We start from the raw sequence: 14,734 nt of genomic DNA, 5'->3' as shown, positions 1-14,734 counted from the left end.
TTGGGACGTGTGCCCAGAGGAGATGAAATTCGCTGGCAGGTGTCACGTCAGAGGGCAGGGGCCAGACAAGGCTGCTCCAGGAACAACAAAGTTGGGAGAGTTTATTGAACTTTGTCCCTAGAATAGGATTAGTCTTTTGGTGACCCAAGGGGGACAGACCCACTCACTGCTATCAGAATAATGAACATGAATTATTATGGAGAATATGACCAAGAGGACTAAAGCTCTATGATCTGGACGGCACACAATTAACAGCCGCGCCCATGATGTGCTAAGTGACACATTCACGGGCACATGCTGATGGTGTCACACAGGAGCACGTCCCTCAGGGGCCATCACAAGCACACTGTCCCGCCTTCCAAAGGTGCACACCTCCTCAAGACAAGTGTGGACGTGTACGCTGGTCAGCAAGTCACACACAGTCGTGAACATGTGTGCACAGTCTCACATCTCCTTCCCCAGAGGCTGCTCTGCCCTTTATACGTGGACATGACCATTGTAAAAGGCAGGAGAACACACTACTTCCCACCAGGACATTTTGGGAGGCAGCCTGGGGGCGGGGAACGCCCCTTAGTCACATTACTGTAACAATAGATGCCACAGGAATCAAAGAAGCAGAGGGCAGAGGAACCACGAGACACAAAAAAACCTTTGTTAGGACAATCCAGACCAGATCTGAATACCTTCTCTGAGAAAGTAATGGCGGAAATCCCCAAAGGAGCCCAATGATCACACCACTGGGGAGATGGCTGCAGGAGCCATCGTGGAGGCTGAAGACCTGGGACCTGGTATCCTGAGGGCTGGGACCCCAAGCTGACCCAGTGAGAAGCCAGGCTGGATGCAGCCACAGAGAACCTTCCAAAAATGAGAACTTGGTAGTCACCTGACGAATGCTTCCCCGTTCTTGGGAAGGCTGGAGTGAAGTGTACGGTCAGGATAATGAGAGAAATCGTGAGGACCTATTTGTATATGTGGGCAGCTCCATGCTGCAGGGTGGTCACCGTCAGCAAAGTGGGCAGCAGCCTCTGACAGACAGCTCTCGCCTGCGGGGTCTGCACTAAAGTCCCTCTGCTACTGACAAAGGGATGAGAAGCCCCCCCGGGGCACATGGGTGCCGGCTGACTCTCACACTTGCGTATTAGTGTATGTAAACCTCATCTACCTTCCACGTCATTCATTAATATTAACATGTGATTGGACAGTACCCATAAGGTTATTAAGGATGAAAAGTTACAAAATAAAGGGTCCATGTCCTCCTCCTTAATAGCAACAGGACTGTTGGGTGGCGCCTGTGGCTCAAAGGAGTAGGGCGCCGGCCCCATATACCAGAGGTGGCGGGTTCAAACCCAGCCCTCGCCAAAAACTGCAAATAAAGAAATAAAAATGATAGGACTGTTGCCCCAATCGTCATCTCCTGCAATGCCCTTCCTTGCAAAGGAACCAAGGTACCGATTCCAAAATAAATAAAAATTAGAAAGCTCAAAACAAAAAGCCCACTCTACACTTTCTAAGAATTTTAAATTTGAATATATACATACCTTACATCCAATGGTTATGAATCAATACTCAGAGATTACAGGATAAGAAGGAAAGAGAGAAGGACATTTTTTAAATTAAAAAAGAAAAAGAGAGACAGCTAAGCCCAGCAGATGAGAATGGACCCTCTCTGTTCTGACAGCCAGGTCCCTCCTCCCACATCTCCCAGGGTCAACGAGGTGGACGAGCCCTTCTTAAGAAACTCAAGTTCAGATTCGGGACTCAGGGCCATTTCACACACTTGCTTCTGAAGCCCTCACCATCACTTGTGTTTTACAGAAAAAGGCACGTAACAGAGACCAAACAAACAAACCTGTCTTTCAATTTGGTCCCTCCCAAATTTGTCCTTCCATTTGAATTTTGGAATTTCTACTTTGTCTTCTAAAGCAAAAATGTTTTCAATAACGTGGACTCAAGTATACGCAAGACAGTGTTCAGAAGGGAAGCAAGGGGTTCGCTGGGGCAGGAGGCTTTGAGCCCTCGCCTGCTACAGCCTGTCTTCCCGAAATACCCTAAATAATCATGCACTCCCACCTCCTCCCGTCCATACAGTTCCCTAAAGTTCCCCCTCCAGAAATTGCCCCGCTGGAACTGGAACCCCCGGAGTAGAACAAGGCTTTGTAAAGGAAAACAAAGGCTTAAAAAGTACCTGTCCGCACTGTGTCTTGAAATCAGTCATTGTGAATCATCTGTCAGCAAGACAAAATGAATTACTACATGTAAAATGAAGAAATCGATGAAAATTAAACACTGCATCAACGGTATAAAAGTTTAGGCCAACTTGATTGTTAAATAATTACTGTCACACATATAAATATTCAGTAAGCCCCAGCAGGGACGTGATTTCATGGGACTCCTTCCAAATCTTCCCAAAGTCAAGTTTGGGTCTTGGAGTGTGTCTCCCACATCCACCGTCAATTGAGTTTGGAGATTTGAGCAACCCCTTGGCCAATACAGTAACTTGCAAAGTTCAGTGGCATTCAGAGCAGTTTTCAGGGTCTGAGACTGGTACAAAGGACAGAGCCTCAGATCAAAGGTTAGAGTCGTGAACCCAGCAGGAGAAGAAGCACCCCCATGCCAGAGGGCCCCCAATAACTTGGGAAATTATGCTACTTTGTGCAAATATTCTATTAATTTATGCAAAGCTGGCTTTCCTTATGGAATCAAATTGGTCATTCCGAACACTTTAAGCTTGGTCAGCATGTTGGGTGTGACTGTTGCTCGATAGTGAACTTCTAAGGCCCAGCTCCCTGGTTTGCCCTGGTGTGGACATGGAAGGGTCCCAGCGCTGAGCTATTTCAAATCACACACTTCAGTCATGTCCCGAAGGGAGCTGGGCTATCACCCTCCACCTCTTTCATCCAGGTGCTCAGGACAAAAAGCCCCAAGTCTGTTAATATTTGATCCGCTGTGTAAGGATTCAAAGAAGGCCTTGGTTGACCCTCCCACCTCACCCTCGGACAAAGCCCCCACATCATCCTCTCAGACCCAGCCTGAACGCTCTGCAGTATAGCACCCTCTGCCTTCTCAGTGGGATCTGATGTGTTGTAAGGTTGGAGAACCTCCAGCAGGCACCTCTGATAATCAAAGTTTCCTTCTGAAAATTCAGCCTCCTATCTGTAACAAGAGCCCAGGCCTCTTAGGCCCTGAGTTTTCAGAGTCTCCTGAACCTTCCACCTTCTAATCAGTGCACACATTTCGTTCTCCTCTGAAGCCCATGGGGATATTTCCTCCTTGTATATGCTGGTCCTGGCAGTGACCTAATCCTTGGGACATGGAAGGCCGATGCCATCAGCTGTCCCCCACCCCCCTGGCATGGAGGACAGACAGCCAGCCCTCCAGGGAGGATTGGATGGAAGATCTTCCTCCCACCAAGACCTTCAAATTCCGAGGCTGGAATGGACCCCAAGTGTCCTCCAAGTGCCTTTGCAAAAATCAATATACAAAATAAAAGATTTCCAATATACAATCTGTAAAATTAAGGAGTTGAAGATTACTTAGGAAAGGAGATTTGCAATGCAAACGAACTTTCTGATTTATGGAGTCACCACGGGGTTCCTTACATGAGTCAATCTAAAATAGGACTCAGCTCACAGTGTATCTAAAATAGGACTGGATTGCCAAAACCCAGCAGACACACCATATCAGCAACAGCTCCCATTGATACAGCCATTGCAAAGACTGAGATTCTCCAGCAAACTTGGTCTTACTTTCTTCTCAAAAGGTTTCCAGCAGCTGAGTCACCAGTCCTGTCAGACTGGCCTTCCCTCCATGCCCTATGAGATTATCCTTGGCCTTTGGCCATTCCATTTTGACTCAGCCCCTAAATCACCTCTGTGAACGTGCCCCATTTAATCCAGGGTCCTCTAGCACTGCACTGGCATTGCTTTGCCTTTGAAATTTGTTGGGAAGCGACTTTCTCTTTGAGGGATAAAGTCAAGCCTTAAAATTAAGGTAGGGAGCATGGGGACACACCCTGTCCGCAATGCCTGCCGCCATTCCGTTTCTGGTTATCTGCCCTAGGGAAATATTCTACGGGGTGGGGGTGGGGGGATGACAAAGGGCTGCCTTTGTGTTCAAAGACATTCTGTGCATTATATTTGTTGTAATAAAAAAATTGGAAAAGCCCTAAATGTTGAAGAAAGGAAATAACTAATCCCAAATTGGATCTTTCAGTAGAGTCCTAACTGTACACATTTAAGGAGTTTTAATAACATAAAGATTTCCTACTATACATGTGTGACATATATGTGACATGAAAAAAATGTCAGATGGGGAGTAGAATTACACTGACATCAAAGATCGGCACCAGGAGAAAATCTAAAAGAAAATAAACCCAAACCGTCTTTGGGTCGTAAGCAATGGCTGAGAGATTTTTCCTCCTATTTTTTTTTTTAAATTAAAAAATAAAAAGTAAAATTTGTTTTTAACTTCAAAATCACACAAGTTGGTTTCTTTCTTTCTTTTTCTTTTTTCAAAGAGAAAAATATATTGGGTTAAAAGTAGTGAATTAAAAATAAGCTTCAATTAACTTCACTGCTTCTTGTGAAAAAGTAAAGTTTCTATTTAAGGCCAAAGATTTTATCTCACTAACATGATAAAATTCTTTGTTTAAATATTTTATACTTGAAATATTATAAGGCCCAAGCTGCTGATTCAGAGATAACAAAGCCAGGGAGAGGCAGGGACTAGAGATTCAGTGTAGGTGGGAATGTATGAGGCTTCTATATGGCTGTAAGATTTCCAGAGCAATCCGTGTCTGGGTCCCAAATGGGGCCCCAGTGCCCACTGCATGGGGCCATGAGGAGATGTGTTGCCCCCTCAGGCAGGGCTGGGAATGAGGTCATTCATTCTCTTGAGCTACATCTCAATGAATGCTGCCTTAAGAAATGAGTGTCTTGGGCAGTGCCTGTGGCTCAAAGGAGTAGGGCGCCAACCCCATATCCCCATATGCCGGGGGTGGTGGGTTAAAACCCAGCCCTGGCCAAAAACTGCAAAAAAAAAAAAAAAAGAAAGAAAGAAAGAAATGAGTGTCCTTTGAAAGTGCCTCCTGATCTCTGAGAAATTCTAGGCTTTCCTGGAATAAATAGCCAGTGCTACCATTTCTCATGTCCCCCCACACAGAGTCTGCACAGAGAGATTTTAAGAAGTACTGGTGTAGTGACGAGGTCAGCAGGTGTCCCTGCCCTGCAGACCTGGAGAGCTGTGCGGTTGGGATCCCCAAGGATCTCCGTCCTCACCCTCCCTAGAAGTCAGCTCATGCTGCCTCAATATGCCAATCCTTAGAATTGAGGAAATCATCTTATTCTTTGGGAATTTTGGTGTGCTGAGTCAGAAGGAAGGAAATAAGTCTTTTTTCAAGGACTGAAACGGTGCTTGATTGCCAAACGGGGGGGAAAATCTGGTTTCAGTTAATTAAGATGTTATTTTATTTCTACTTCTGGCTATGGCGAAATGGCTCATACCAAATCAATCGTCATATTGAGAACAACTAGAAAAACTGCATTAGAAAATAGTGTGTGTGTATAAATCATTGCTGTGTGTAAGACAGCTATCAAAGAGGCCAGGACTGGAGGGGGTGAGGTTCCAAAAAGAAAGGGGACCACAGAGCTGTGTCCACTTTTGACCTTGCTCTTCCCCTTGAAGGAGCTGTGAACTTATGAGCGGCAGCTGGGATATTGAGACAATGAGGCAGAGATTTCCACAAGTCCCAGGGATGATGGAGAAGAATCTAGGGCCTGGCAAGGTGGACGTTCCCTGGTCAGCACTTTCAGGGGTGACCCCTTAAGGGTTACAATTAGGAGTAACAGCAGATAGAAAAGAAATCCATGAAGTCTGCTCAACATCTGGTTGATTTGGAGGGAGCTGTCCCAAGCCTAGTGGCCTCCTAGAAACAAGAGTAAACCCTTCCTGGAAGACTGCAGCCACCATCTAGAGCTGTGCCATCTCCATCAGGTAGCCGCCAACCACACATGGCTGCTGGCCACTTACAGAATGGTCACAATTGAAAGGTACTGTGAGTGTAAATACTCACCAGCTTTCCAAGACTTAATTAAAAAAAAAAAAAAAGAAAGAAAAGAAAACTTCCATGAAAATTTAATTAATAATCTTTTATATCAGTTACATGTTCAAATGATAATACCATAGTATGCTCGGTCCAACAAAATGAAATACATGACTAAAAATAATTCACCTATTCCTTTGTACTTGTTGAACATGCTATTACAAAATTTAAAATGGCATGTTGTATTGTAGGGCTCATATTGTATTCCTACCTGGAGGTTCCGATCTAGAAGAAAAAGTGACCTCTAAAATTTTTCACAATGTCTGACACTTGATTTAAAAATTACCAGGCACACCAGGAGCTGTGACCAAATCGACAAAAATGAAGATAAAAAGAAATCAGGCAACAGGTAATATACACAGGTCCACAGAAGTTACAAACAGCAACTTACAGAGTCATGGACTTTTCAGGCTTTAAAGTCAACATAACTAAACATGAAAAAAATAGATGGGAAGATGGAGAATTTAGGTAGACAATTATAACTTCTCGACAAGATCGACTGAAAATTCTGGAACTAAGAATACACTCTCTGAAATTGAGAATTAGATGGCTTTGACACACCAGAAGAAAAAGTTCAGCAGAAGATTCCCTGTGCTTTGGATACCAGTGTGCCCTCTTCTCCAACCTAAAAATACGTGAAGTTTTGGCCAAGACAGGTGGATGACATAAGCTCAGGAGCTCGAGACCACCCTGAGCAAGAGCAAGACCCCATCTCTACTAAAAATAGAAAAACTAGCTGGGCATTATGGCAGACACCCATAGTACCAGCTACTCAGGAGGCTGGGGCAACAGGATCGTCTGAGCCCAAGAGTTCGAGGTTGCTGTGAACTGTGATGACACCAAAGCACTCTTACGCAGAGTGACAGAGTGAGACTCTGTCTCAAAAATTAAAAAAAAAGAAAAGATATATAAGGTTTTGCATTCATGCTGGTTTGGCCCCTGGCTACCTTATAAACTCTCAAGGAGCCCACGAGTTCTCCTTTCCAGAGAGTCAGAGGGCTGAGCTGCATTAGATGCTAAGATCCTGAGCACCCTTAACAGACGCAGGACATGTGCTAAGACAGAGCAGAGGCCTGGTTCAGCGCCCACCCATCAGACGGGATTACCCATGCTGCTCAGGACTTTCTGGCCTTTCTCAAGTTTGGGCTTAGTGTCCCCGAGATGAGGAGTAGGGTCAACACAGAGCTGTGGCGGGTACAGGTTGTCTGATACAGATGGGAACAGTCCTAAAGGAGCCTTCAGAGCTGGCACTGGGGTTCCACGAGGAAGCCACACGGATCGTTTAGGCTGTGCTGTCATGTCCTGAATATCCAGAAGAAGAGCAAAAGACGGGGTGAAGAGACCATCTGTCCTGTCCACACGATACTGGCCCTGCACAAAGCCCGGACGTACCTTTCCGTCTTTATCTAACCCTGGCCATAAAAAAAGATACAGCCTTTCTCAGAAGAGCAGAGTAAGAGCCAACGAGCTCAATCAATTTTTATGTCCCAGAAGGGTCATTGTAAGTGGAAAACTAATAAACTCTGCTCTTACCAAAGATCTAAAAAGCGAAAAGGGAACTGACAGTCCAGAAAAAAAGAGGTTTGGGCTCAGAGAAGAGCTTTGTGGCGCTCGAGTGCCGCAGGATGTTACAATATGTGTCTCTGTTGTTCTTCCAATGAAGGCTCCGGAAAGATGAGCACAAAATAAAAGGGTCTATCCAAATGGGGACTCAGGACTGGGAGGGAGGTGCCTGGACCCCTGTGTCAAGATCCAGTGTCCTGCTGAAGGACTCAGAGTCACACACGGGAGGATTTCTTTGGAAAGACTTGGTGAGTGTGCTGTGACTACCAGCCCTCCTTCCATGGGGAGGGATGGGGGTGGTTTCCTGCACCTCAATCTTGGTGACTGAAGCAGGGCCTGTCCCCACATCCATGGCAACAGTGGGACATGAAGCCTTTGCAGGACCCAGGTTTGAAAAGTCAAAGGCTTGGCCAGGCGTGGTGGCTCAGCCTGCAATCCCAGCACTCTAGGAGGCCGAGGCAGGTGGATTGATTTCGCTCAGGAGTTCAAGACCAGCCTGAGCTAGAGCAAGACCCCATCTCTGCTAAAAATAGAAAAACTGGCTGGGTGTTATATTGGGTGCCTATAGTCCCAGCTACTCGGGAGGCTGAGGCAGGAGGATCACTTGAGCCCAGGAGTTTGATTTTGCTGTGAACTATGATGATGCGACAGCACTCTAGCTGACTGAGCGAGACCAAAAAAAAAAAAAAAAAAAGGGCTGGTGTCTACTCTGATGGTGGGTGGAGAGCAGGAGCTGTGTGGGGAACAGCTCCATTTCTAGCCTATCAGAACAAAAAAAAGCGTGTTTCCCAAGGTCTGGATGTGGGGCTGTGCAGAAGGGATCCTCCACCCAGAACCACTGTGCCCAAGGCTGCCTGGAAGGACCTGACCAGCAGAGGCTGTTCACCACTGAATACAGTGGCTGAGGGGCTAGCAGCCAGCAGCTGACCAGAAGGAACATCCCCTCAAACTGTAGGTGACACAGCCCTCTGGGAAGAGTCCCCAAGGAACCCCAGAAAGCACCCAGCCCGGGGGAAACACACCTGCTGTGCCCACATCCGCAGCCCTGACGCTGCCTCCCTCTGCAGAACCCCCCTGCACCCAGGGTGGCTGCAACCTGTGGCAGAAGGGGAACCACGAGCAGGGGACCAGAGTGACATTGCTGTCCCCACCCCAGGCCTGACCCAGGTTGGCGCCAAATCCAGGAGAAGCTTCCCATCTAAATGAAGTGTGGGATTTTGACTGCCACATGGAAACGGGTGTTTTCATGACCGAAATGAGGCTGATTTGTGACTCAAAGGCACATAAGGACCCTGTATTATTCAAAAGGGATTGAAAAATATTGTGGGACCTCTCCAAGATTTCACCCCACAGGCCTGGGGGAAGCCGACCTCACAAAAGGGGTTTCCACGGAAGGAAGACGAACGCTGAGTGTGCCTCCGCCCTCAGGACTGTTTTCTTAAAGGTAGAGAGAAGAAATGAATCCTCAGGAAGATGCAGGAACCTTCTTGTAGAATCACCCTCCTATAATAGGCGTCGCATCCTGACTCGTTTATCCACGATGAGGGGGGTGGAGGCCCGGTGAGGAGGGGTCCTGCCCTCCATGTGGTGGAGTCAGGACCAGCGTCTGCTGTGCGACCCTCCTCATCCACCCACCGTGGAAAGTGCAGACAGGTCCCAGGACTTCCTCCAACACGTCCCCCGCACCCCCGTGTGTGCAGGGCCCAGAGCCCCTCAACCCCTTCCTCACTAACGTGCTAGCGGTCAGGCGGAGATAAGAAAAGCCAATTCCTGTTAGCTGCACCCCACTCTCAGTGGCTGGCCACCAATCCAAAGTGGGCACCTCGGCTGGGCTTACCCCAACACATTCTCCCCAGACTCCCGTCTGGAAAGTGTCGCAGCTGCGGCACCTTTTGCACCGTGCGTGCTCCAACCGCCCACGGGAGAGCCGCACGCATCATCGGGGCGCCCGGAGGCGGCTGAGCAACAGCTCAGAAGGCGCCGTGTGGCAAGGAGCCGGGTTTCCAGCAGGCAGAAGAGGCAGTGAGCTCTCCCCGCAGCGGCCTGCTGCGTCTGGAAACCCGTCCAAGAGGTGGCAGCGTGTGGATCTGTGTAGGGATCTGCTGTCGCTTAATGAAATGGGGCGGTCCGGAACCCTTTTTACACAGCCACCAACCGATGTCCGCCAGGAGGGCAGCTGCTCCTCCAATCTGCCCTGCTTTCTTAGAGTTGACACTGTTTTACAGACCACGGCCACCCCCAGCCACATGCAGGAGCTCTCACTGCCTTGGGAGGACGGCCTACACTTGAGCTGCACGCCGCGTGCTGCTCCGGACAGAGCGCTTGGCGGTGGAGGGGCCCCGGGCTGGATGAGTGCAGAGCCGCCTCCCGGTGGGAGAACCCCGGGCTAGACCAGCGCAGAGTCGCCTCCCGGGAAGGACCGCACGGGCGCAGGCGGGGAGCCATCTTGGAGAGCTGCTGTCCTGGTGCCCGGTTCCGTGAGCCGCACACTCGGCCTCTCTTTGTTAAAATGATAATAAACACAAAGCAACGACAACGCCGTCAACAAAAATCCAAATAAACAATAAGCTCTGAAAAGAGCAGGATTGGACTGTGGTCTTTTCCAGATACCTGTTCGCCACCACCGACAGCCCGTGCCAACGCTGAGCCATCTCCAATGCACGCCATATGCCTGTTTCTTTACTTAGCACTGTTTGGGATGGGAATCCTTCAGAGAATGGAAGGTCCCTGAATATTTGGCAAGGCAGACAAGGACACCAGCCGAATGTGCGCCGGGGATGGTGCGTCCCGAAGCATGTGCGCGCACATACACACACAGCTTGCCTCTCCCCGGCCGTCTGTAACTTCATCGCTTTCGAGTTAAAATAAGCTGGGTGCTAAGAAAACAGAGCAAATTAAGACGGCCTTGGTCACACGTTTGGTCAAATCATCCAGCAGAGATTTGGGCCAAGGATTTAGTCAGAGACAAGTGCACCCAGGTGCACGTCATCTACTCCCGGTCCCGCTGGCCCAGAAGGGGTCTGGAGATGATGAAAACCCCAGCCCTCCCCTGGTTGGACTGTCTGAGTTGGTAACCTGGGCCGGACTTGGGTCCTGGCCCCATTCACTGGCGTCAAGTCCAGAGAACCACAGCCGGGAACAAACACACGCGAACAGGAATCAGTGGTGTTTTATCATCTCAGGATTTTAGATTATGCTGGTTGTCAGCAGAGGCTGCGTCTGGCTCTGGTGTGTGAGAGACACACTCCCTCCACCAGGCCCTTGAACCGTGCTACTGTGACCAGGGGTCTGGTGGGCCCTGGCTGACACCCAGGAAATGGTTCCTTTATTTTCTCTAGAAAATCAGGAAACTGGAAGCATGGTAAGAACCTCCCAAGGGTAATCGTTTTTCCTGACTGGTATCTTAAGCTTGTCAAGTTCTTAGCTAGAGCTTTCCCAGGCAACTTTGGAAGAAGCATATGGTGCTTGCCCAGCCCATACGACTGGCTGAGCGTCGACCACTACTGTTGATACAATATATCACTTTTTTTTCAATATTATGACAGCATTTGTCAATGAAAATTAAATTACTGTCAAACTTATCCTGCTAACTTACGGCACAACCATCAGAGAAAGCCAGCACCGTGCCTTAAGCCAAGGGGACCTTGTCTTTATGCTTAACCAAGAGGCGGGAGAGAGAAAGACATTTGGGACTTTAATGCCAGGAGGGACGGCCTGCCAAGCTAGCACAAGGGTGCAATGGAAATGCTCTTCCTGCAGCCGAAGTGACTAGGGGCGGGGGCGGGGGTGTGTGTCAGTTTGGGCACAAGCTGAGTACAGGCAGAGCTGCATGTACCACGTGTTACCTGCATGTGTGGGTTAGAAGATGAAAAAGATTATATCTTTAAAATCAGAGATCCTTGGGGTGTGTTTAAAATACAGTATTATTTGCACCACATGGAAAGAATTGGAGAACATTATGGTAAGTGAAATCAGCAGCCACAAAAGACAGATCCTGCGTGTTCTCATGGAGATGGGGAACCTATGATGGGACTCATGGCAGCAGAGTGGAGGTTACCAGAGGCTGGGCAAGGCGGGGAATGGAGATGCTAGTCAGAGGGCACTTGGCGTCAGTTAGGAGGAATGCATTTGATTCCTGGGGGATCAATGGCATAAGCATTGAGAATATACCTAATAATCACACTTAGTATATCTCAGAATATACTTAATAATCACACTTAGTATATCTCAATATGGCTAAGCGTGTACATTTCTAATGTTCTCATAAAAAAAAAAAAAACCTGGTATAGGGTGGTGCCTGTGGCTCAGTGAGTAGGGCCCCAGCCCCAGATATGAGGGTGGCGGGTTCGAATCCAGCTCCAGCCAAACTGCAACAACAAAAAAAAGCCGGGCATTACGATGGGCTCCTGTAGTTCCAGCTACTCGGGAGGCTGAGGCAAGAGAATCACCTAAGCCCAGGAGTTAGAGGTTGCTGTGAGCTGTGATGCCACGGCACTCTACGGAGGGCCATAAAGTAAGACTCTGTCTCTTAAAAAAAAGTTGATATATGTTTGAGGTGATAGATATGCTAATTAGCCTAATTCAATCTTCCAATATTGTGTTTAAAAATCCTAACACCATTTTGTACTCCTTAAATGTACACAACTATCTTTTGTCAGTATGTAACAAAAATAAATGAAATCTAACATTATGCTTCTGGAGTGTCATCTGAAACATTGGAAAGCTAGATTGTGTGTAACAGTGATTCCACTTGCATCAGCTTTCAGTCCAGTGTCTAAGACTGAAGAATTAGTTGTACTCTAGTGCTAAGGAAGTGTATTAGTTATGAAATTTTGGAAGTTTCAAAAGACTTAATAGTAAAATCTATTATTTTTCTCTTTGATTACTTTATCAGAAAGTGTTTGGAAGCTAAAGAGCCGGAAAGCATTGGCAATGAGGATGTCACAGGCCAACCACGTAGGATTCTAAGAATCCACATCCCTCTTCTTCCCCCACCCCTCAACTCTCCACACCTGTGAACTCAATCCTCTCCATCATCTAAGGAGGCTGCCTTGGGGTCGAGACAAAGTGATAGAGTCAGTTTAGGATTTGGGCTTCTTCAGATTTTCTCTACATCTTTCAAGAGCAAAATTTCCCAAGAATTTCATCAGGGCTGAGTTCAGCACACAGAACCAGCTGTCACGATGAGCTTTGACAAGCCGCCTTGGGCAAGGTGAAGACACGTAGGTTGGGGCCTGGGGAGGACTTCTGTTTTTTATAGAATTATTTCTTTGTGTAAGAACATTCTAGAGCAATGCTCACAGCTGATACAGAAAGAGAAACAGAAAATGAAAGCCAGCACATAGTAGGGCATCACTTTCCGCTTTAAGATCAATGCAACAATTAGAAATGAAGCAAAAGAAGAGAGAGAGAGAGAGAGAGAGAGAGAGAGACTGCTTCCCATAAACTATGATTCACAGTTTCAGAGCTTCCGACAGGCCCCACTCTCTCCTCTGTGAGAGACCTTCACCCCAGATCCCGTCCAAGGCAAAAAGTGTAGAAGCAATGCCCATGGGCTCTGGAGGCCACAGGACAGGCCACCCCATGTGCTTTTGGGAAGTGGCACGTGGAGTTATGTTTCACAAGACTGAAAAGTAAACAAAAACAGCTCAACTTGCAGCCAGTCCATGGTTATCAGCCGAGTCTTCAATGGCTCAGAAAATGTAGCTGGGCTCTCCCTTAGGTAACATTGCCCCATGTCAACCCTTGAGTGCCCTCCCATGTGTGCTTACACCACAGCAAAGAATGTCTGCCACAATGTGGACACCCATGTTACCCTCCAAGACACTTGGGTTGGACAGGAGAAGAAAGTGCTCCTGAGCCCTCTCCCGGCCCCCTCACTGGTGGTCAGAGAATCAGGCCCAGACGTGCACTGGGAGCGGCTCACTCCCTCCTTTTAATAATGGTCGGGACTGAAAATGGACAAGCATTTCTCCTTCTCTGGCAGGATCAAAATATTTGGACCAGCTCTTACCCAGTTGGGTAAAGAAAACACTGAAGAACAATCTTCTCTGTATCTTGAAAGCCCCCTCCACTTGCTGGAGATGTGTCTATGGGTCCTGGGAGGAGGGGAGGACCCAGTCTGGAGACCAGTCCAGCCCTGGGCTGCAGGACCTCGGCTCAGCCATGGTGAGTTGCCGGTGCCAGCAGTCGGATTTTCATCCCAAAACTGTTCTCCCCAACACAAAGAGGGGCAGTCTGGCTGTGTAACAAAAGCCAGTGTGGGTGGCAAGGTGACTGCACATTTCAGCTTGAATGCTCCGGTGTGGGGCTCGCACCTGATCACCAGATGCTTCAAGCAGATGGCCAGGGAAGGGAGGGCCGGCTCCTGGTTGCTTCCGAGGGGTTGCAGGAGAACCAATCCAGAGAGCGGGCCAGGAGTGCCCGGCTGCTGGGTCCAGCCTTCGCTCCAGGAGCCCTCGCAAGACGGAGCCTGGAGCCTCCCGTTCCAGGGGAGGCTTCCAAATGCACACAAGGGCGCCTCGGGCAGGGTAAGGAGCAAGGCTTGGCCAACAGGCATCCTTTTGTCCATGGACATATTTTAAGATTTCTTCTCTGGATAGCCTTCTGGATCAGGCCAGGCTACATCTGTTATCTGATCCAGAAGGTCTCAATAAATGTGATTCACTTGCAAATTAATTTTTCAGCAAGTGGCTGGGTGAGCAATAAAAAGGAGCCTCCCTGTGGTGCCCATACCGGGCCAACCTGCAGCCCTGGGTGGTGCCCCTGCTGACCCTGGCCTGGCAGCAGATCCTGACAACGACCCAGCCCAAGTCTGGAAGGCAGGAGCAGCCCCTGAGATAGGAAGGGCAGGCAGAAGGGATGTAGGCTGTGCCAGAGAGGGCTTTCTGGAGAACAGAGGATTTTTTAAAGCTCCCCTCTCAGCAGAAGCTGCTGGCAGAGTCTGCAGGCCAGGGCTCAAAGGCAGGCTGAGCCCTGCTCTTGTTCTGCCCAGAGTCTGTTGCAGGAAATCTGTGTTCTTGCCTGCACAGACATACACAGCCATGCAAATGCATGTGTGCACACACGCAC

Source organism: Otolemur garnettii, unplaced genomic scaffold (assembly GCF_000181295.1).
Source record: "Otolemur garnettii isolate 467f Iridium unplaced genomic scaffold, OtoGar3 scaffold00135, whole genome shotgun sequence".
NCBI classification, from domain to species: Eukaryota; Metazoa; Chordata; class Mammalia; order Primates; family Galagidae; genus Otolemur; species Otolemur garnettii.
This window is presented reverse-complemented; position numbering follows the sequence as displayed.